The 21,394-nt window shown below is 51.1% G+C and overlaps 1 long non-coding RNA gene across 2 annotated transcripts; it reads right to left on the bottom strand.

Moving 5' to 3' along the window:
- Positions 1–6,684: 6,684 nt before the first annotated feature.
- On the bottom strand, positions 6,685–11,607 carry LOC122373968. 2 transcript variants are annotated; one of them, XR_006255133.1, is made up of 3 exons: positions 10,788–11,607; positions 7,307–7,721; positions 6,685–6,918 (listed from the first exon to the last, which is right to left on the bottom strand). It is a non-coding gene; the product is annotated as an uncharacterized LOC122373968 (long non-coding RNA). The 2 variants fall into 2 exon arrangements; XR_006255132.1 differs by lacking the exon at positions 10,788–11,607 and having other exon boundaries at positions 7,307–7,792.
- Between the last annotated feature and the right edge of the window lie 9,787 nt (positions 11,608–21,394).

Genomic DNA, 21,394 nt, shown 5'->3' with positions numbered 1-21,394 from the left:
CTCCATCATCATCTTCCTCCTCACAGGGAGAAAGTGACAGGGACCGCGGGTCCAAACGGCTGACGACCCGTCTACTGAACTTATCTCGGGATCCATCCCTGGGGCCCTGTGTCGTCTGCCGCACCCGGTGGGCCATCTGGGCACCTCTGGAAACGTGGGACACACCTGGCGTCTGTGGCTGGGACGGGTAACGGGACGACCGCAGACCCGGCGAGGAGCACAGTGTGGAGCCGTGCAGCGTGATCCAAACAGCGTCGGAACACGCTTTGGCAATCGGACAGTTTCAATAAGCATTTGTTCTTGGTCAGGGTCTTAGTTACCTACTCTTATCGTGTTTTTTTTTTAATTCAGATTTGAGCTCCTTATGTATTACATTTCGTATCCCAGCTAGGAAAGAGCGTACGAATATGCAACCCGAGGTCAATGTTGTTTATCTATTCTATTACTGTTTTATGGAGACAATAACCTGGTTGGGCCGGTGAGGCTGCTCAGTGCACATCCCACCACTTGGGGCAACAAAGCTGGATGGATCGTGCTAGCGCCGATCATTCCGTGATCTCGGTGCGTTAGCATGGAGATCACATCGCAAGATCGCCCGGGGGTCCAACTGATCGTCCACTCCTTACCGACTCCGGGCGGGCTAAATCAGACCCGGGGCCGGGTAATGGGTGGGTTCCGGAGCCGCGGGGGCGGGCCGGCCCCATCCGTCACTCGGCGAGGTCAGGGGTCACGGAGATTCCTCCCCCGGGCGACCAGACGAGGGGCAGCGCGAAAAGAGGTGGGGGAAGTGCTGAGCCCTGCGGTATGCCCGACAGCGTGGAAAGCCGAGGCGGAGGATGCGGCAGGCGGTGGTGGTGGCTGCTGGGCGTCGCCGAGATGGGTTTATAGCACAACTGGCGGTCGTATAACATTTCGCCTCCAGCTTAATTGCGCTGTTTAATTACGTAGTTGGAGCCGACCGGATGCTTGTGTGGCGTACAAGCGCCAGTGTGCCCGTTTCATCAGGCTTGTAACCAGTCCAAACAGCGCCGTGGTTACTGGAAAGTCTCACTGACCGTGAACTGTGCACTGTGCCGAGCTCTGCAAATGCCTGCAGTGGCAAACGTGCCTTTCATCTCAGAGCCACGCCCAGAGATTCTGATCAATGTTTGTCTGTTTTTGTCGAGGGTGTCTGGGAACGCAGGCTTTGACTGATGTTTGCCGAAACTGACAAACGAACGGCACGAGCAGTAGCATGACAAGTAGCACCTATTTGTATTTTGTATTTGAATGTTCGACTATGAGCGATAGGTATGCATGCTCCTGTTGGAACAGTAGGTATGATATACACGGATTCATAAGTTAATTTTTAAAAGCACGCCGATAGTTGTGTAGTTTTCATTCTCACCAAATCTTGCCCCGTCCCGTCCCCGTCCGTCTGTCTCCGTTTGACCTCCTCCGTCGCCCCTCCCCCGCCCCAGTCCCTCCGTCGCCGCCCCATATCACCGCCGCCCCCGCCGCCACCAGTCATTGAGCCTCAAGGCCGGACGATAAACGCCTCGCCTTGTTGACAGCGCTATCGACCTCAGTGGAGCACCGTGCACCTGCTGGCTGTGCCGGTACGGGACTGTTACACGAGTATCGGGCCGGTAGTTGCTACAACAAGAGAGGGCAGTGAGACACTTGAAACGGGGAGGGGGCGCTTGTGACAGGGTCAGTCGCTAAGACGGCTGATAAGGATTTAGATAATTCGTTTAGCGAACATCAGGGATTGTGATCAGCTGTTGTTTATTTGAATCAAACTGGCTATTGCAGTATAGTCATCAGATTAATCTAAACCAAATGCTTCCTTCGGAAGCCCTTATACCTATATCGTTGCTCGATTACCGCTCCTGTTGACTGAAAAACGCAGCAGGAGAAAGTCACGTTCTCACTGTTGTTGATGCGCAGCGATGAGCGATAGCCGTGATTGGCCTATGACCCTGTGACGTCACACGCACGTCAGATAACCCTGACCCTTGGAGTGAGAGGGGCTTCTTGGCGAGCCCTGATAGGCCGTGTTATGGGAAGCGTCGATATAGAGGTAGGTGTTAGTAATATAGCACCAAGAAGCTCTTGGAATGTGCATTGCACAACAGGTTAGGGAGATATATTTCCTGGAAAAGAGATGCTTCCTCTGCTGATGTGATGCAGTGATGTAGTCAACTTGCCTCTATCTTAGGCCTTGCATTGATCGGCTATCACATTTGGAAATGTGAAATGATCTGTTGGTAAAAAGTTTAATTGGCATGCGACCCTATATGGCTCTTATCGTAAGGAACGATCCAACTATGTATTTGCGTAAATAATATTGCAAATTCAGGTGATGAAACGATGCTATGCTGTACATAAAATCAGTGTATGACCCATGGTATCACATTCACTGAGCAAAGACAGCCTATCCCGACTCCCGTCTTCATTCCCACAATTACTGTGACTCGTACGGATGTGGCGACGCGTCATAATGACCAGCAGAACCACCTACTGCGGCTCTGAAGACTCGCCAAATAGTGAGGGTCGTGTCAGAGGTCACCGTGGGTCACCAGAGGTCACCTCGGGTCGTTGCTGGCTTTGGGACTTCCTGTTGAACCGTGACGCTTGATGACGCGTAGGGAGGCAGTTCCTCGGGGTGTGATTAGACGAAGAACTTTGTGGATGATCCTCCCCTGTGCTGTTAGCACAGCTGCACGATTAAATGTCCATTTGAACATGCATTTTGTTGAGTATATTATATGCATTGCTCCAGATAAAGTTGTTATCGCTCTACTATCCGTTGTTTTGACGAGTAACAATTGCTAATTTATTGTAAAATGAATGAGTAGTTAATATCACAAGTAAATCAATAGTAGAAGACTGATTGGAAAGATGCACCTGCCGTATCATGTCTCTAGCACCACTGTGTATCTCAGCCCGGCCCGAGGTCTGTCCTATCATCCCAATCTCCCGCTGAAGCTGGCGGCACACATCCCTCCGTCCGGGGCCGGCATTCAGACTCTATACAACCCAAACTGATGATGGATGGGAAACTCCCACCTCCATGTCACCCTCCCCAAGTACCGCTGTACCCCGCCCGTCCGGGGGGGGGGGGGAGGCCGACCCCTCCCTCCGTCAATGGAGTGAATGGGAGGATGGGGAATGAAAGGAGACAAAGGGATGCCGCGCGTCACATCCGATCATGGTGCTGATGAAAGGGAATGACGTGCACTGACATGAGAGCAGAGCGAAGTGGAGCAGCCTCTGCTTCTGTTGGGACTCTGTGTAGAGTCTGGTGAATCTGTTTTAGAAGCAAATCGGCTTCCTTGAGAGTATAATTCACGTGTAGACAAATTATGTTGAAAATTTGAAGATATATTCGCACTTCCCAGTCACACACACTTTTCAGTATCATTCATATAATGTGGGTCACATTTTGGTTGCCAAATTCGTGACAGCATATTTTTCCCCTCAATTTTCAATAGGTTACCCTTGTTCTATAACAACAACAAAATCCTAAAGACACAAGTGTCATGCGCACCGCGCAAGCTGCTTGCATACACAATGGCCATTACACACCACTGAGGCTCAGCGTAAAATCGGCTCACCACTGGCATTTGGACCATTTGGACCACCACATCGTTCGGACCATTGTTCCCTCGCTCCCTTCTCTCGAGCTCCATGCCCTCGGGCGGTAACGGCCTGCATTCGAGACGGTACGCACACGCGCAGACACACATACTCACGCATGCCGACGCACATATGAACGTTATGCGGTCTGAAAGGCGGAGGAATGCTAGGAACGCGGGTGGGGGTGGGGGTGGGGGGGGGGGGGGGTAATGAGAAGGACGCGGATACTAAAAGTCTTATGAGAATGCGGGTCATTTGTTCGGTGGGACTTCTGGGAGCTGCATTGGTATAAATGTTGCTCTTTATATATGAAATATTTTATTCAATACATTGATAAATGTATAGCTTATAGGCTATTTGATGCATGTTTATTAGTTGGTTAACCCTCGCCCGCACATGCCATTTTGCCATCCTAGAACGCACATGGGGGGGGGGTGGTTGCCACCCCCCCCCCGCGCCATTTCGTTCCTGTTGGAGATAGAGCTTAGCGGTAAAGACCAAAAAGATTCTTTGGGAAGAGACGAATCCAATGATACCCAGTTTTACCTTCTCAGGTCAGTCATTGACCTTCCAGGTCAGGTCAAACTAAAAAATGTTGCTGTTTTGGGTCACCGTTGGATATCAAGTGCGCTGCTTATCGTATACCGATGACGATGCCGTTTTCTGGTGCCAAGCCAGCTAGAACCTCTTTGTCACACTACCCGACCAGGTTTTTGCTGCTGAGGTCATTTCAGGTCAAGTTAGGTCAAGGTCAATTATATGTGTTTGTATGTCTGTGTGTGTCTGTGTGTATACTGATGTGTGCACCGATTGTTTTTGTGTCCATATTACATGAAATCATGATCTGAGAAGCTTTTACCAAAAATGCAGTAAAAAAAAATCACAAAAAGTAAATTCCGCTCGCCTAAAACGCAATTATCTTAGATGACCTAGGTTGACCTTGACCCTGACCTTGACATCTGTACATCGTCGAACAACATGTTCCATGATAGGTGGGAGGTAAGACTGGCAAAAAAGGCCGAAATCAAGGTGTCAAAAGCTCACAAGGCCCGTAGCCAACGCCAGATGTTGAGAATTGGCCATTTGGGTCATGACACGACCTGAAAAACAAGGTCATATCTCCGGAACCAAAAACCGCAGAAACTTGAAATTTTCAGTGGACATCAAGAAAGGATAGAGGAGCAGCTATACCAAAAATGAGCCTCCTAGCTCCAAAAATGTTGAGTGCAGAGCAGAAAGACTACCTGGGGGGGGGGGGGTGGCAACCACCCCCCCCCCCCATGTGCGGGTGAGGGTTAAAATACGCTAAATCCCAGGAAACTGTCTCGAGGTAAGGATCACTCATATATCAGATGATACTATTATCTATTACCAGTAAAACGCCTTTTGGGCGAAGAACGAGCGAGCGAGATAGTGAGCCCTGCACGTGCGGAAGGGAGAGAGGGTGCTTCCAACGGGCTTGCGCAAAGCACCCTTCTAACCGGTCGCTAGCGGTGTGCCAAATTTGAACGCAATCGGCCCAGCCGTTCCTGAGATCTGGAAGCGGCATTCTGCACGTGCGCACGTGCAAACGGGGTCCAAAATGACTTTTGCACGGCACCCTACTAACTGGTCCCCAACCGTGTACCAAATTTGAGCGCAATCGGCCCAGCCGTTCTCGAGATCTGGAAACGCCCCCTGCACGTGCGCACGTGCAGTAGCACCCTAACCGCAACACATGGGAATGCATTGCCTGGCGGGTGCCTACCTGCCCAGCCAGCCTTCCCAAATGGGGCCCATATGGGCCCCAAGTGGGCAGCAAACTGGGGCCCATCTGGGCTGCCCACTTGGGGCCCAGATGTGTTTGTCATGGGCGTCCAACTGGGTCCCATATGGGCAGCCCAGATGGGCCCCATATGGGGCCCAGCCGGGGCACATATGGGTCCCACATGGGCTTTCCCAGCCGGGACCCACATGGGTATAATTGAAGAATCCCACATGGGGCCCATGTGGGTTCGAAATGGGACCCATATGGGGCCCAGCCGGGGCACATATGGGTCCCACATGGGCTTTCCCAGCCGGGACCCACATGGGTATAATTGAAAAATCCCACATGGGGCCCATGTGGGTTCGAAATGGGACCCATATGGGGCCCAGCCGGGGCACATATGGGTCCCACATGGGCTTTCCCAGCCGGGACCCACATGAGTATAAGCGAAAAATCCCACATGGGGCTCATGCGGGTTCGAAATGGGACCCATATGGGGCCCAGCCGGGGCACATATGGGTCCCACATGGGCTTTCCCAGCCGGGACCCACATGGATATAAGCGAAAAATCCCACATGGGGCCCATGTGGGTTCGAAATGGGACCCAATTGGGGCCCAGCCGGGGCACATATGGGTCCCACATGGGCTTTCCCAGCCGGGACCCACATGGGTATAAGCGAAAAATCCCACATGGGGCCCATGTGGGTTCGACATGGGACCCATATGGGGCCCAGCCGGGTCCCATATGGGCTTTCCCAGCCGGGACCCAAATGGGTATAAGCGAAAAATCCCACCTGGAGCCCATGTGGGTTCGAAATGGGACCCAGCTGGGACCCATACCCAGCCAACATTATTACCTTGGCCCCACATGGGGCCCAGGTGGGCCACTTGGTGGGACCCATGTGGGCAGCCCATGTGGGGCCCACATAAATTTGTCCCTGGGTAAATGGTGGGGCCCACCTGGGCTGGCCCACGTGGGCTCAAGGTGGGTACCATATGGGGCCACCTGGGCTGGCCCACATGGGCTCAAGATGGGTACCATATGTGGCCCACCTGGGCTGGCCCACATGGGCTCAAGGTGGGTACCATATGGGGTCCACGTGGGCCAGCAGATGTGGGCCCTAGGTGGGCCCCATGCTGGCTCACACCTCCCTAGCATCGTTTGTATTAATCAATAAATATTCACCAAAGCCCATCTTAGTTCCCACCAGAACCTACAATTAATTTCAATATGATTATAATATAATCGATGTCTGCTATTTCAATCACTCCCCCTGATCATTGCTGAACGTTCGCCACCGCAACAAAACAAACTGTCAGTGATCAATATTTATATTATCGATAAACACAAAAATGCTGTTTAAACTCTCTGCTCTCTTCTGCTCATCTCTAGACTTCTTCTCTCATCTGCTCCTCCGCTAAAACTCCAGCTGGTCTCCTCTCCTGGCGGCCTCCGTCGCGGTTCCTGGCACCCGTAAACCACTTTCGTGGCGCCACCTCCAGCTGGCCGTTGTTGGTGTCCTGGGTAAGCCCGTTCCGCCGCACGGCTCCTGTAAAATAAGCACCAGCAATGTAAAATGTGCAGACACATAAGCGAATTGTGTATTGCCCGTGCTGTGTTCTACCATGATTCTGTATTACCTGCATTAAAAGTAACATCATCTGATTTGACTTGAATAATTGAGAAATGATCTTTAAATATTTTTTTTTTTTTTGCAGGAAATAATCTGATGCAGAATAAACATACAAGGTCCGATTATGATGGACACAAAGGACATTAGCGCTTTATAAGTCGGCTGCTTGAAATTCGCTAATCGGACAGTAATTGACGACACCTGAAATAACATATGAATGGGAGTGCTGCTGTTATTCTGACATCCGCTATCAGGTGTCCAAGGGAGTTGGGCAATTAAATAAAGAGATAAAACCATTACTTACTGAACACGACATCAAAAAGCCGGGTACCACCGAAAGCCCTTTTCCCGTGCCGTCCATTTACGCTTAGTCGCGTAGCGAGTGCGCTCGTCATGACGCCTGCTATCGTCCTTCGGACCGGTGTAAGCGGGGGCGCTTACACCGAGGTCGGCGACAAACAGCCACCCGGAGTATCTGTCCACTGCCACGAGGTACTTCCTGCCGGCGTGATCGGCAAAGTCGATGTGTAGTTCGAACGGCCTTTCCGCTGGCGGTCTCCTCATCATGGTCTCTTGCTGCTGAGCGGGTAGATCTCTCTGGCAGCTGGTACAGCAGCGGGTGACATTTTCCACATCCCGGTAGATCCCGGGCTAGTAGACGATCTGTCTTGCGCGGGCCTTTGTCTTCTCCTTCCCCAGGTGGCTGGCGTGGAGGGCTTCTAGAACAGTCCTTCGTAATCGCTGTGGTATGACGAGCCTGCAGCCGATCCGGCCTGACCGACTGGACATCTCCACCAGGGTTGTATACCAATCAAGTCGATTGAATTGATTGATTTGATTCAACGCGTATTTTGAGTTGATTGGATTGAGTCGATTGACTTTTCGAGATGACTGGTTGACTGACTCGTTTGACTTTAGCGACTGGTTGACTGATTTGATTCCCGAAAATTAGAGTGACTCGTATGATTGAGTCGATTGAATGGAAAGTTCAAATAAGTTTTAGTTGACGAAAAATAATGACACCATTTGGTGACATCAAAGATCACAAAACTACACTGAAAACTGCTTGTCATCACAACTGCAATATGGGGTAGATGGTCAAATAAAGAACAGGGCCTAAACATGAACAGCCAACTTTGACTTTCAACTGCAATAACTGCTCCAATCCTGGTGATAGAACCTGGCGAGGCACCTATACCTACCTTTCTGCACTCAGCAGGAAACTTTTTTTTTAATCCAGATGATAAAGTGTAAGGCCCTATATACTAATAAAGTGTGATTAATTAATAATTCACATCTCCACATCTCCTCAAGAAACAACCCACTGAACTCTATAAATATCTGAAACCCCTACACAGGGGAGCAATGCCGCTTCAACCCTATTGGCCGTAGTGTCTAACGGTGGCGGCCATATTGCGCAGACCAGAAGCCGGCTGCCGCCTGTGTTGAGGAATAGGGAATTCGGGACCTCGATTTACGTTTGCGGCCGCCGTATCCGTTACGTTCAAGTTACGTAGATACGGAACCCGGCATCTTACGCAGAATTGAGTGGGGAACACGATCGTATCTTTAGAATTCCTCAAATTCACTCGCCTGACCTACATTTGCCCCGGCCGAGGGGGTTGATTGAACCCACCTCGCTAATGCACCGCTAATTAAACTAGAATTAAGCGGTAAAGTGGTCGTATGCGGCAAAGTATAATGCAGAGTGACTGGTAGGAACCCGCTGTAAGGGTCTCAGGTCAACCGGTGACCTCTGAGGTCAGGTCAAGTGATCTAAGGCACGGGTTCGGTTTTTGGTAAATAGTTTCGCCAAAAATGGCCGTAGAGCCGCGATTTTGGCATCATCGTGTTCAGCTAGCCCAGGCGCATCGAGTGATATACTTTTTGTTCGGGTCAGGTCAACTTGGGGTGTTGAGCTCAGGTCAAGGTCAGGTCAGCACCCCCAGGTCACGAAGTTGGTCGAAAGAGGTCATGTCGCATATCATTCGATTCGGCAGGTCTTCCTGAGTCCATTGGTGGCTTTCCCGACTCGCTAGCTCAATTTGATCGGGAGTTATTGAAGAAAAATTGTGACCCTTGTGACGTCACAGATGACGTCACGCAAGGGCAACAATGCAAATATGAAGCATAGAACCTTGCAAAAAGTGCATGAAATCATGATTCTATATGCTTGAGATAGTTTCAGATCATTCTCGGCGCCAAAATAGCAATTTTCATATTTCCCCATTGACTTATAAGGGTTTAACGTATTAGTTCCTTGTAGCTGAGGATTTTTTAGAATTTCATCTTGTTCTCCACTCAATTCTGCGTAAGATGCCGGGTTCCGTGTCCACATAGCTTGAGCGTAACGGATGCAGCGACCGCAAACGTAAATCGAGGTCCCGAATTCCCTATTCCCCAGCACAGGCGGCGGCCGCTTTCTGGTCTGCGCAACATGGCGGCACCGTTGGACACCATTTGGCGGCCGATGCGCATTCCACATTATAGAGTTCAGTGAACCCCTACAAAAATAACGGAAACAAAAGCGCCGTTTTCGTCTCGCTAAATTTGCTGCATTGTTTAATTTGCAGCAGAGCGTTTGTTGATCCTTTTCTCCTGAGAGCCTAAGCATAACATATTTAATATATTTCATTTTCCTTGAAATATTTAAATATTTTACCGAATATTATAAAGTGGTTTTATTTCAAATGAAATAATAATTAAAACGAAATTGGTGTTGTACAACCGATTTATTTTATGATGATCTACCATACAACATGATTATCAATGACGTCATCTTACCAAAAAATCAAAAGACGTAGAATAAGGATTTATAAAAGCTTAGCATACTTGTTGGCAAAACGAGTCCCAACAGTTTCAAATTGTATTGCAATACAATGTTTTGAATTCTTCACATATAACCTATCTACCTTCGCTGGTACTGTTGGTATTGCCAGTGACACATCTAGGCAGGTAAGTAGGTACCTACCTGCTTTCCTGCTGTCTTCATAAAGCATACCTAATGAAGTTGTCAAATTTGTAGCACATTTTCAACACTTTCATATGGGACGCCGGTGAAAACAGGGCGCCGGAGGGCATATTAGTCACGTGACATTTGGAACTTCTCCCGCTTTATGGGCCTTCTATATGCCAAACGTCACGTGTAAATTTCACGAACCTTGATCAAATCGCCCCAGGCGCCCTGTTTTCACCGTCGTCCTTCATATGGTGTCAGTGTGGCATGAAAAGCTAGGTTAATTATGTTTAGGGTTCATTTCAGAGAGCTCCGCATAACTCACATAAGAGACAGACAGGGGCTTTACATGGGGTAGATGGCCTGATGACTTAGCTGGAATATGGCCAAAATTAAATTGACAACTTTTAGGTGAAAGGTGGTGATTTGGGTTAAGGGGCGAGTCAACTACTGGGTTATTTTGCACCCATTAAATGAAACTTCTGCTCCAATTCTACCCATTGAACCTCAATATCATGATCCACCTGTCCATCACTTTTCCAAGTTGGTGGGGCAAAAAACCTAATGTATGTCTTGGTTTGAGTCGTTTGATTGAGTTGATTGATTCCTTTCATTGTCGCGTTTGAGTCGATTGAATCAATTCCCGAAAACTGCTCTGACTTGATTGATTTGATTGGTTTCCCAAATTTGTCGTGATTGAATTGATTGCTATTGATTGAGTCGTATACAACCCTGATCTCCACCGACCGCAGTGACGCCTTCTACCTCTGGAAGGAGAGATGGGACGACTACGTCCTGATGTCACAGCTGCGACTCCAACTCGACCAACTAGCGATACAGCTGGCGTCGCTGCGGGCGCGCCTCTCCGAAGAGACTCGAACGCGGTCGTGGTTGCGGCGCGGCCGCCACGGCTACGCATTCCTGCTTCCTTTCACTTTCGTTCATCGCACTTTGTACTCACTATGGGCGGGTTCGAGCTAATACCGACCGCGCCATGTGTCGATTCCGCCCGAATTAAGGCTTTATTGGACACGCACACCACTCAGAGTCTCAACGCCAACTGGCCCGCCCAGACGCCGCAGCCCCGCCAGCCGGTCGGCCGGTCACCGCCCCGGGCGGTGCAGAGGCGGCCCCAGGCCCCGTCCGGTGGGCCGAGCTCCGCCGGCGGGTCGCCCGCGCAGGGGCGGGCTCAGGCGACACAATCATACGACACAATCACAACATTGACTGTCCAATATCAGCCGTAGCTGGTCTCACAAACATCAACTATGCGACTTCCTCACGACGTCGAAGTGTATTTTGGAGGCATGAGACTAAACAGCGAGTTCTTTTTTCTTGTAATATCATACACATTGGACAGTGAAAAAATAAATAATGGGCTGCCCACATCCAGCCCACCTACACCCCACTACATGGGCTGCCCACGCAGTGCCCATGTTAAGCCCACCATACAGGAACACCGCGTGAATGCCTGTGTTCACCAAAATTCCTGGATATGCCCTCGTACATGTGCAAGCAATCTCATTATCAAGCATTATGCCTGCCAAAAATATGTGGGCAGCCCATGTGGGGCCCACATGCAGCCCACATATTTGCCCATCTCTAGCCCATGGCCCACCTAGCCCACCATGCCCATCAACTGCCCATGTGGGGCCCACATGGGCATGCTGGCTGGGGTTTGCCCATTTGGGCCCCACGTGGGCCCCGGATGGGTGTGCCCAGTTTGTTGGTGCCCAGTCTGCCCACATGCTGCCCGCATCCAGCCCAGATAGGTGTCGGGTCAGTTAACAAAGTTTTGTAGTAAGGTTTGCCCATTTGGGCCCCATGTGGGCCCCGGATGGGTGTGCCCAGCTTGTTGGTGCCCAGTCTGCCCACATGCTGCCCGCATCCAGCCCAGATAGGTGTCGGGTCAGTTAACAAAGTGTAGTAAAGTTTGCCCATTTGGGCCACATGTGTGCCCCGGATGGGTGTGCCCAGCTTGTTGGTGCCCAGTATGCCCACATGCTGCCCGCATCCAGCCCAGATAGGTGCCGGGTCAGTTAACAAAATTTTGTAATAAAGGAAATGTTTATATATGGTGTAGGTGTCGGGTCAGTTAACAATTAGTTTTGTAGTAACTTTTGCCCATGTGGGCCCCGGATGGGTGTGCCCAGCTTGTTGGTGCCCAGTCTGCCCACATGCTGCCCGCATCCAGCCCAGATAGGTGTCGGGTCAGTTAACAAAGTTTTGTAGTAAATTTTGCCCATGTGGGCGGCTGGGCCCCATGTGGGCCCCGGCTAGGTGTGCCCAGCGTGTTGGTGTCCAGTTTGCCCACATGCTGCCCGCATCCAGCCCAGATACCTAGGTGTCGGGTCAGTTAACAAAGTTTTGTAGTAAATTTTGTCCATGTGGGTGGCCGGGCCCCATGTGGGCCCCGGCTGGGTGTGCCCAGCTTGTTGATGTCCAGTTTGCCCACATGCTGCCCGCATCCAGCCCAGATAGGTGTCGGGTCAGATACCAACATTTTGTAGTAAAGGAAATGTTCATGTCTCAGCAAACATGCCCACATGGTTCCCATATGGGGCCCACATGGCCCCCCCACCTCTTCCATATGGGCCCCTGATGGGAATAGCAGTGGGTGACACATGGGACCCGTATGGGCAAGCCCACGTAGGCCCCATATGAGACCCACGCGGCCCCCACATGGGACCCATATGGGTCAGCCTACATTGAGCCCATATGGCATCATGTATGAACTTGATGTACTTGGAGTCCAAAATTCACATGAACAACAGTCACCTTTTTTGCTTTTATGCTCTTGGAGTAACTTAAATGGGGCCTACATGGGTGATCCATATGGGACCCACATGGGATGCCCATCTCCAGCCCACATGCGTTTGGCCCACCTGGCCCATTTTTCCCATATGGGGCCCATATGGGTAGCCCATCTGTAGCCCATGTCCCACGTGAGCCCATCTGGCCCATGTTTACCCCATATGGGACCCACATGGGATATCCATCTCCAGCCCACATGCGATTGGCCCACCTGGCCCATTTTTATCCCATATGGGGCCCATATGGGTAGCCCATCTGTAGCCCATGTCCCACTGGGCCCATCTGGCCCATGTTTACCCCATATGGGACCCACATGGGATGCCCATCTCCAGCCCACATGCATTTGGCCCACCTGGCCCATTTTTATCCCATATGGGGCCCATATGGGTAGCCCATCTGTATCCCATGTCCCACGTGAGCCCATCTGGCCTATGTTCACCCCATATGGGACCCACATGGGATGCCCATCTCCAGCCCACATGCGTTTGGCCCACCTTGCCCAGTTTTATCCCATATGGGGCCATATGGATAGCCCATCTGTAGCCCATGTCCCACGTGGGCCCATCTGGGACCCACATGGGATGCCCATCTCCAGCCCACATGCGTTTGGCCCACCTGGCCCATTTTTATCTCATATGGGGCCCATATCACATGAGAGGCCCATCTCCAGCCCACATGCATTTGGCCCACCTGGCTCATTTTTATCCCTTATGGGGCCCATATGGGTAGCCCATCTGTAGCCCATGTCCCACGTGGGCCCATCTGGGACCCACATGGGATACCCATCTCCAGCCCACATGCGTTTGGCCCATCTGGCCCATTTTTATCTCACATGGGGCCCATATGGGTAGCCCATCTGTAGCCCATGTCCCACTGGGCCCATCTGGCCCATGTTTACCCCATATGGGACCCACATTGGATGCCCATCTCCAGCCCACATGCGTTTGGCCCACCTGACCCATTTTTATCCCATATGGGGCCCATATGGGTAGCCCATCTGTAGCCCATGTCCCACGTGGGCCCATCTGGCCCATGTTCACCCCATATGGGACCCACATGGGATGCCCATCTCCAGCCCACATGCGTTTGGCCCACCTGGCCCATTTTTATCCCATATGGGGCCCATGTGGGTAGCCCATCTGTAGCCCATGTCCCACGTGGGCCCATCTGGCCCATGTTTACCCCATATGGGATCCACATGGGATGCCCATCTCCAGCCCACATGCGTTTGGCCCACCTGGCCCATTTTTATCCCATATGGGGCCCATATGGGTAGCCCATCTGTAGCCCATGTCCCACGTGGGCCCATCTGGCCCATGTTCACCCCATATGGGACCCACATGGGATGCCCATCTCCAGCCCACATGTGTTTGGCCCACCTGGCCCATTTTTATCCCATATGGGGCCCATATGGGTAGCCCATCTGTAGCCCATGTCCCACGTGGGCCCATCTGGCCCATGTTCACCCCATATGGGACCCACATGGGATGCCCATCTCCAGCCCACATGCGTTTGGCCCACCTGGCCCATTTTTATCTCACATGGGGCCCATATGGGTAGCCCATCTGTAGCCCATGTCCCACTGGGCCCATCTGGCCCATGTTTACCCCATATGGGACCACATGGGATGCCCATCTCCAGCCCACATGCGTTTGGCCCACCTGGCCCATTTTTATCCCATATGGGGCCCATATGGGTTGCCCATCTGTAGCCCATGTCCCACGTGGGCCCATCTGGCCCATGTTCACCCCATATGGGACCCACATGGGATGCCCATCTCCAGCCCACATGCGTTTGGCCCACCTGGCCCATTTTTATCCCATATGGGGCCCATGTGGGTAGCCCATCTGTAGCCCATGTCCCACGTGGGCCCATTTGGCCCATGTTCACCCCATATGGGACCCATGTGGGCATGTTTGCTGGGGCTCAGCCCATATGGGACCCAGATTTAGCCCAGATAATAGCCCACATGTAGCCCATGCCCACTTAAGCCCAGATGCCCCACTTTCAGCCCATATGGGCCCCATTTGGGAAGGCTGGCTGGGTGTATGCCAAGTTTCAGCGCAATCGCCCCAGTAATTACCGAGTTACTGAAATGGGAACAAATTTGGCACCTCTTATTGTTGTATTTTGCACGTGCACTAGGGGTTACCCACATACATCAAGAGTATCCTAGGGTAGAAGGGATGCTGCTACCCTACAAAAATTACCGCAAGTCAATCGCCCAAGCGGCTGCTGAGATATGAGCCTCTCAAAATCACTACTTTTGCAAAACAGCTTGAACACCCTTGACTTTTCACGTGGCACGTGCCGCGACGGTCACTGTGATGTATCAAAAGTAGTCAAGTACGGGGTAGAAGGGATGGGGCTACCCAACAAAAAAGACCGCAGGCCAATCGGTCCAGCGGTTGCTGAGATATAAGCCTCTCAAAAGCGTTACAGGCCGGGCCGGGCCGGGCCGGGCCGGGCCGGGCCGCTCATACTGAGATTTTTCCGTTATATTGAAAAGACTCACTTCGCTCGCTGCGCTCGCTCGCTCGTAATTATCTGTTATCTAGTTAGCATCATCTCATCCACGGTTCACTTTAGCGTGCTTTTTTTGCTAATATAATAATGCGATCGAAAATTACACGTTTACTTTCACGTCGGTTCTCTTTTTCAGTCAGGATATACCTCCGCAAAGTTTAAACAACCACCTTACCAGGAGGCATCCAGCTTATCAATTCGGCGATGCATTCCCTCTGAGTCTACCCATGCTTTCAGGAATAGCGCGGAACTCTCAGACACATTTATTTGTCAAGCGATGCGACACAGACTTTCCGCGTACCGTGACAGCTGTAATCGATAACTTTAGCAATGCAGTCAATCACTCACTCACATCTCGGCAACAAAAGGGCATATCGCGCCCACCATCCATCGAATGATGGCTATTTATCTACTAACAAAGCACTCCTTAGTCATCGACGGACGTCTATAGCCCGCCAGGGGCTAGTGCAGCCTAGTGTGACCTGCATAGCGAAGAACTCATATCAAATTAAGTACAAAGGGCTGGGCCTTTTAAGATGCTCAAAAATCGCTGGACCTCGCGCGGCTGGACAGCGTGGTCTATTCCTGCATCCTCTCTGCATGGTGTGCCCTTTAACTACGTCCTCTCTCCCTGCTCATTGCATCCTGCACCCTGTCCCTCCTACACCCGTCCTCATTGCACCCTGTACCCTTTCTGACCTCTCTCTCTAGTTCAGAAGAACCGGCCTTGGGCATCCCCACAGGCGACGAGTCCACCGTCATTGAGAGCCAGCTCATCTCCATACCGTCAGTGTGTCGGTCTGTGGCCGCTCCGAGCCGTGAATCAGCGGGGCACGGCTGCACGGATGGAGCTACACGGGAGCACGGGAGCTGGGTGGCACGGGAGCACGGGAGCTGGGTAGCACGGGAGCACGGATGAAGCTATATGGTAGCACAGACGGAACTGTAGGTATGTGCGGAGCACGGCTGCACGGGAGCACGATTACAGATTACAGATATATTCAGACAAGGTCCTCTCAATAGTGAGGCTTTTCACATGTCCACGTCATGATAGTGCACGGGACTGCACGACTGCACGGGAGCTCGACCGGCTGCACGGACGAAGATACACGGATGCACGGAGCAGGGCGCAGACACTGGTACGACCCCATGATACTGAAATTAGTGCACAGAGTCTGTAAACTTTATTATGCAGTGCTGACTAGCGCAGGAATATGAACCATGGGTATATTTATAAGCGTTACGCAACATGTAAGTAGGTAGCCGCGTGTCGCCGTTTCACAGCCTACCACCCTTTTTCCTGTGATCAACAGCGTCACAGCTCTCATCTCCCACTCAATCAAACCAAAGCCCCCATATTCCCGCTATTCCCATAAGAGCTCATCCCACCCGACCAACATGACGGAAAACCCGCCGAGAAATGTCCCCTGGATCGTCACCCCCGACCCCATGGGGGTGCTGTGCTTACTGCGGCCGACAGCGTGGCACACCATGGGGCACCGCGGGGTAGTGACGCATTACGTTTCTGGGAGTAGATCATGTGTACCGGGAAAGGGATGAGCACCGGTAGAGGCCTGCGGGGTACGAGGGTATAACTGCCGGTGGATTACAGAGGATGTGTACTGCTGGGGAAGGTTCAACTGCCGTGCAGGCTTGACAGACATGAGTTTCGTCAAAGTTAGGGTTACCAATGATACGTTTAACGAATGCTTTCACATATTGACAAAGCTAATTATATTTCATACATGCCCGGTGCCCCTACCATGTCTATAATGGCCGTCAATATGTTGCAGCGAATTTAGTTCATCAAGTATTCAATGCGATGATGCTATAGAGTAAAGCACATAGCGTAGCATGACTTGAACCCTTGCATAATACGATTCAAGACCTGAGAACAGGTGGCCTGCCTTTGACACAGACTAAATAACACCAGATGGTTGACCGCTAACCAAGATTCTTTCACCGATAGCCACCTCACACCACTTGGGACACAGGGAAGACTACATACGTTCACTCGCGCGGGAGGTGTACCTAACGACGCGGAACGAAGCCAATCATGCATGGCTCATACTGCACGTCGCTGAGAGCAAACGAATGGAACGGGGTGAACGACCCGACTACGGGAGAACGGAACGGGGTGACTGTACAGTATAAGTGTTATATAGCACGTGCAGTGGTATAATGGACAGGTTAATTACTGCTCGAATGGGATGGTGCCGGTGGACATGGTTATCAAATCAATAGATGGTCAGGGGATGAACAAGGATTGGAATACAACCAAAGAATAACAGCGTCACTGAAAGACTGGAATCATGTCAAGTGCAGGATGGTCAGGAGCCAAAACTGAACCTGGCTCTTTAGAGCTTAGGACTCTGCCCTGAACTTCAACAGCCTGACCAGCAGGTTCAGCTAGCATGTGGCCGGGGCGACGGCTCGCTGGTTACAGGCCATCACTCGTCGGTCACTCACACGCGTCACGGGTCACGGGTCATGGGTCACGCGTCACAGGTCACGGGTCACGGGTCGTTAGTCTGCCGGAAGTTTTAGTAGTTGATGGTCTTCCCGTGCAGTGTGCCTTAATGAAGGACTGGCTCGGGTCATTAACCTACACATAGCGTGGGTTGGGACTCGCGAAATGACCTGGGTGGGGCGGAAACGCACGCACCGCAGCTCGGACTTTATTACCGGCACATACTGCAAACGCCCTGGTAGGTCAGGTGTCTGATACAGTAGAAGTCCTGGGACGAGCAATCCCTTTCGGGTTGGTTTGGCATCTGGAGTGGCATTGGAACACTTAGAGAGCTGCTGAATATTTTAGTCTTGGACTTGCTGCTGTCGCTGCGTTACAGAAACGCATGTCAAGAGCTTTTTGTCCCTACATAATGGACTTGTGGCCGCGTTACACGGCATTGTTCCGGGTAAGTTGTGTCTGTGTTGCCCTCTGGCGCCGCTGTCAGTGAAATACTGGACAGACGCGGCGGCACGTGCGGCTCCAGTGCAGACGAGAGGGGTGTGTTGCATCACCTGTACCGTCTGTCTAGCGTGCACCACCCTGCAAAGCGCAAAGCAGGCAGAAAATGATGCCAGCGTATGCATATGAGGCTGCTCACTATGCGTTACGTCGTAAAAATGGGGGAGAGATTCGTGGGCCGTGGCGAGTTTCAAGAAGCTAGCGGAGAACGTCGGCAGGAAGTCGCTTCGGTAGGATGTCAGTTGTCAGTTGAAGATGTCAGCTCGGTCAGTCGGGTCTTGAGTTGCCAGTTGGTCGCACTCGCTTCAACAATGAGCATTCCCGAATATTTCAAACTCGCGGCGAATCCAAGTGGTGCACCGCCTGCGTTCGCACAGCGTTTCCAAACAATGCTTAGTTGTGTTGTCATGCTGCCCTTCCTAAAACTGTTGCTCACGCAGTTTGAATGCGTCCCCAAATTTTTATCTAGAGCGTTTGCCGTGGCTCGGGACGTTCGCAATGTTCGTTTCCATTGAATCACCACTCAAGACGTTGTGCCAAAGCTTCGCACCACACACATCGCTTCGGAATGTCTCTCGACACCTCAGCTCCAAAACTGTTGGCGTTTTTCCGCTGCGGGTCAGCGCCGAGGACAGTTTTCTTGACGAGCCAATTCTGTGCTGGCGCCAGCGCTGCGCTGGGAGGCCAGCTTCGTCAGAGGAGCCCCACAAAAACTCTCTGTGTGGTTGCCAAGACAACGCCGAGAAAAACGACCGTCTAGAGCCGCCGCTTGGTTTTATCTCAGCGTGATGCCCAGTGGTGATGGTGGCGCAGGAGATTGTGGTCTCAATGGCGCCTCAAACTGAATGCCAGCCAGCTCGTGCAGGTGCTTTTCGTTTTTTTTTTTTTCACATGACCATGCAAGATTTTAGCAGAACGCATGCGCCGATGACTGATTATACAACTTATTTGCGGTTGTATTGCGCCGTTTGTGGGTCAGATCATGGTCAATAGCGTTGCTTTCTCGCCGTTCCTAGTCATCACTCATTCCCACAGAGCATCTCTGTTTTTGCCGACAGCTGCCTTTCATGAGCTCCGCCCCGGGTCACCGACTGTGTCAGTCTGAGCCCCCCAGGCGTGACCCCGGCCATCCGCGCTATTGTTTGAGAGCAAGGCGCGGGACGAAGCTTTTTCAGAGCTCTGCCAAAGCGTACAATGACCGTGCGCTCTTCCAGAAAATAGCGCGCGCGAGGGATAAAAAGCGCGGGTGTTTTTGAGCGATGACCTTGGTCATGTCACGGCTGAGGGCACCGCCGCGCATCTCTTTAAAGGACTGTGCGCACGCAACGATTACCGACTTAATCTGTGTTTTGTGTTGGGACATGGCAGCTATCATGTGTCAAGTGCAACAGTGTGTGCAATCGTGCCTAATGTATCGAAAATAATATACTGAAGAGTGAAGACTGGTATTCTTAGTGATGATGTTGAGCCTTCATAGCCTATTCTTTCTTTTACTGTGATGTTTGCATAACGAATAAAGCCTTACAAACGTTACCATCGATTTCTTCTTTTTCATATTAGTTCATAACATTTCAAGTCACGGACCTCCCTACCATTTGATCATCATACTCACACATCAACATCGTTTCGGAGCAGTCCCACCTCTCCTGCGGTCGGGTGAGTGCGACTCGTGGCCGGGCGGCAGCGGCAGCGGCAGCGTGCCGAGGCAGCCGCCCGGAACCGCCGCCTTTCAGCGCTCGCGGAAGGACGTACGAACGTGATGGCACGTGAAACGACGCCTTGAAACGGTCGCCGACCGCCGAGCCGGTGCCGACGGCCGAGCTGGCGCCGGCTGACAACCGCGGCGCGCCAGAGACAGCCATGACGCGCGCGCCAGAGACGGTCATGACGCATGGGCGACGGTCATGCGAACGTAACGTATGGGAGGCCAGCATGGCGCTTTTCATTCTTTCCCCTCTTTGTAGAAGACAAGCGCGGTGCATGCCAGTGCCAGACAGAATGCTATCCGGGGACAAAACTTTTGACTGAAGGAAAAGAACTATGCAATAAGTTCGTATTTGTATGAGCTTACATGGTGATACCCTTTCTATTCGGTTTGTCATGTCAACAGAAAGGCACCACTAATCTTTTTCGAGACAACATGCATTTACAAGGGAAGCTGATGTTAACCCGCGCGGGGCTGGGGGGGTAAATTTTACCCCCCCCCCTCGCGAATTTTTGCGATATCTCAAAAACGGCGGCGCGCAGCGCCGCCAAACTTTCAGTACCTTTTCTTACATCAATTTGACACGTTCCCTGAAAATTTGAGCGAAATCCGTCGGAAAATTTTTGAGAAATTGACGTTTTAGTGACGTCATGTTCGCCATTTTCGCCTCAAAAATGGCAAAAGTTCAAACGCTGCTAACATCTTCATTTTTAAAGGAATCAAGACGTAACAAAAAAGATTATACGTAATTTTACTTTGTCTATCAAATGGCTATCTCGGTTTTTTGAAAATTTTGGATTTTGGCCTATTTTTTCCAAAAGCTGACTTTTTTGGGAAAATCATTATAAAATCCAAAATTTTGAGTCTATCAAAAAAACCGGAATATATGTCAGAGAAGTGGTCTATGTGCACCTACATACCACATTTTAGAAGAATCGGCTCAAAAATGTGGGAGTTATTCAAAATTTTATGACGTCACCACACACAAAATTTTTGAAAAATGACTTTTTTGGAAGTTCTAGACCTCGTACGGAAACAAAAATAGCACCATTCGATTCGCCGTGAAAAACTACATCAGATAGACACCTTTTTAGGCCTTAACAACCAACTTCAAAATTTGACCTCACTTGACCTGACCTTGACCTGACCTCGACCTAAAATTCATCCAGAGGTGGTCCATATCACTTATTGAGTGTGCCTATTGAATTCTATGAGTAAAATGACCCATAAAACATGTGTCGCACATGCCCTTTTCTATATTTTGTTTTTTGGTGACCTGACCTGACCTGACCTGACCTTGACCTTGACCTCTGAATGATATTGTATGCAACGAATATTGTCTTGGTAGCCTAAGAACACGTTTTGGGCGATCAGTCTCAGTCCATGACTCCATTCTTCGGCAACTACGGTGCAAGGCCGA

The sequence above is a fragment of the Amphibalanus amphitrite genome, unplaced genomic scaffold, assembly GCF_019059575.1.
Source record: "Amphibalanus amphitrite isolate SeventyFive unplaced genomic scaffold, NRLGWU_Aamphi_draft 000039F_arrow, whole genome shotgun sequence".
Taxonomy (NCBI): Eukaryota; Metazoa; Arthropoda; class Thecostraca; order Balanomorpha; family Balanidae; genus Amphibalanus; species Amphibalanus amphitrite.
The sequence above is the reverse complement of the archived record's forward strand: the minus strand, read 5'-3'. Positions and strand labels throughout refer to the sequence as shown.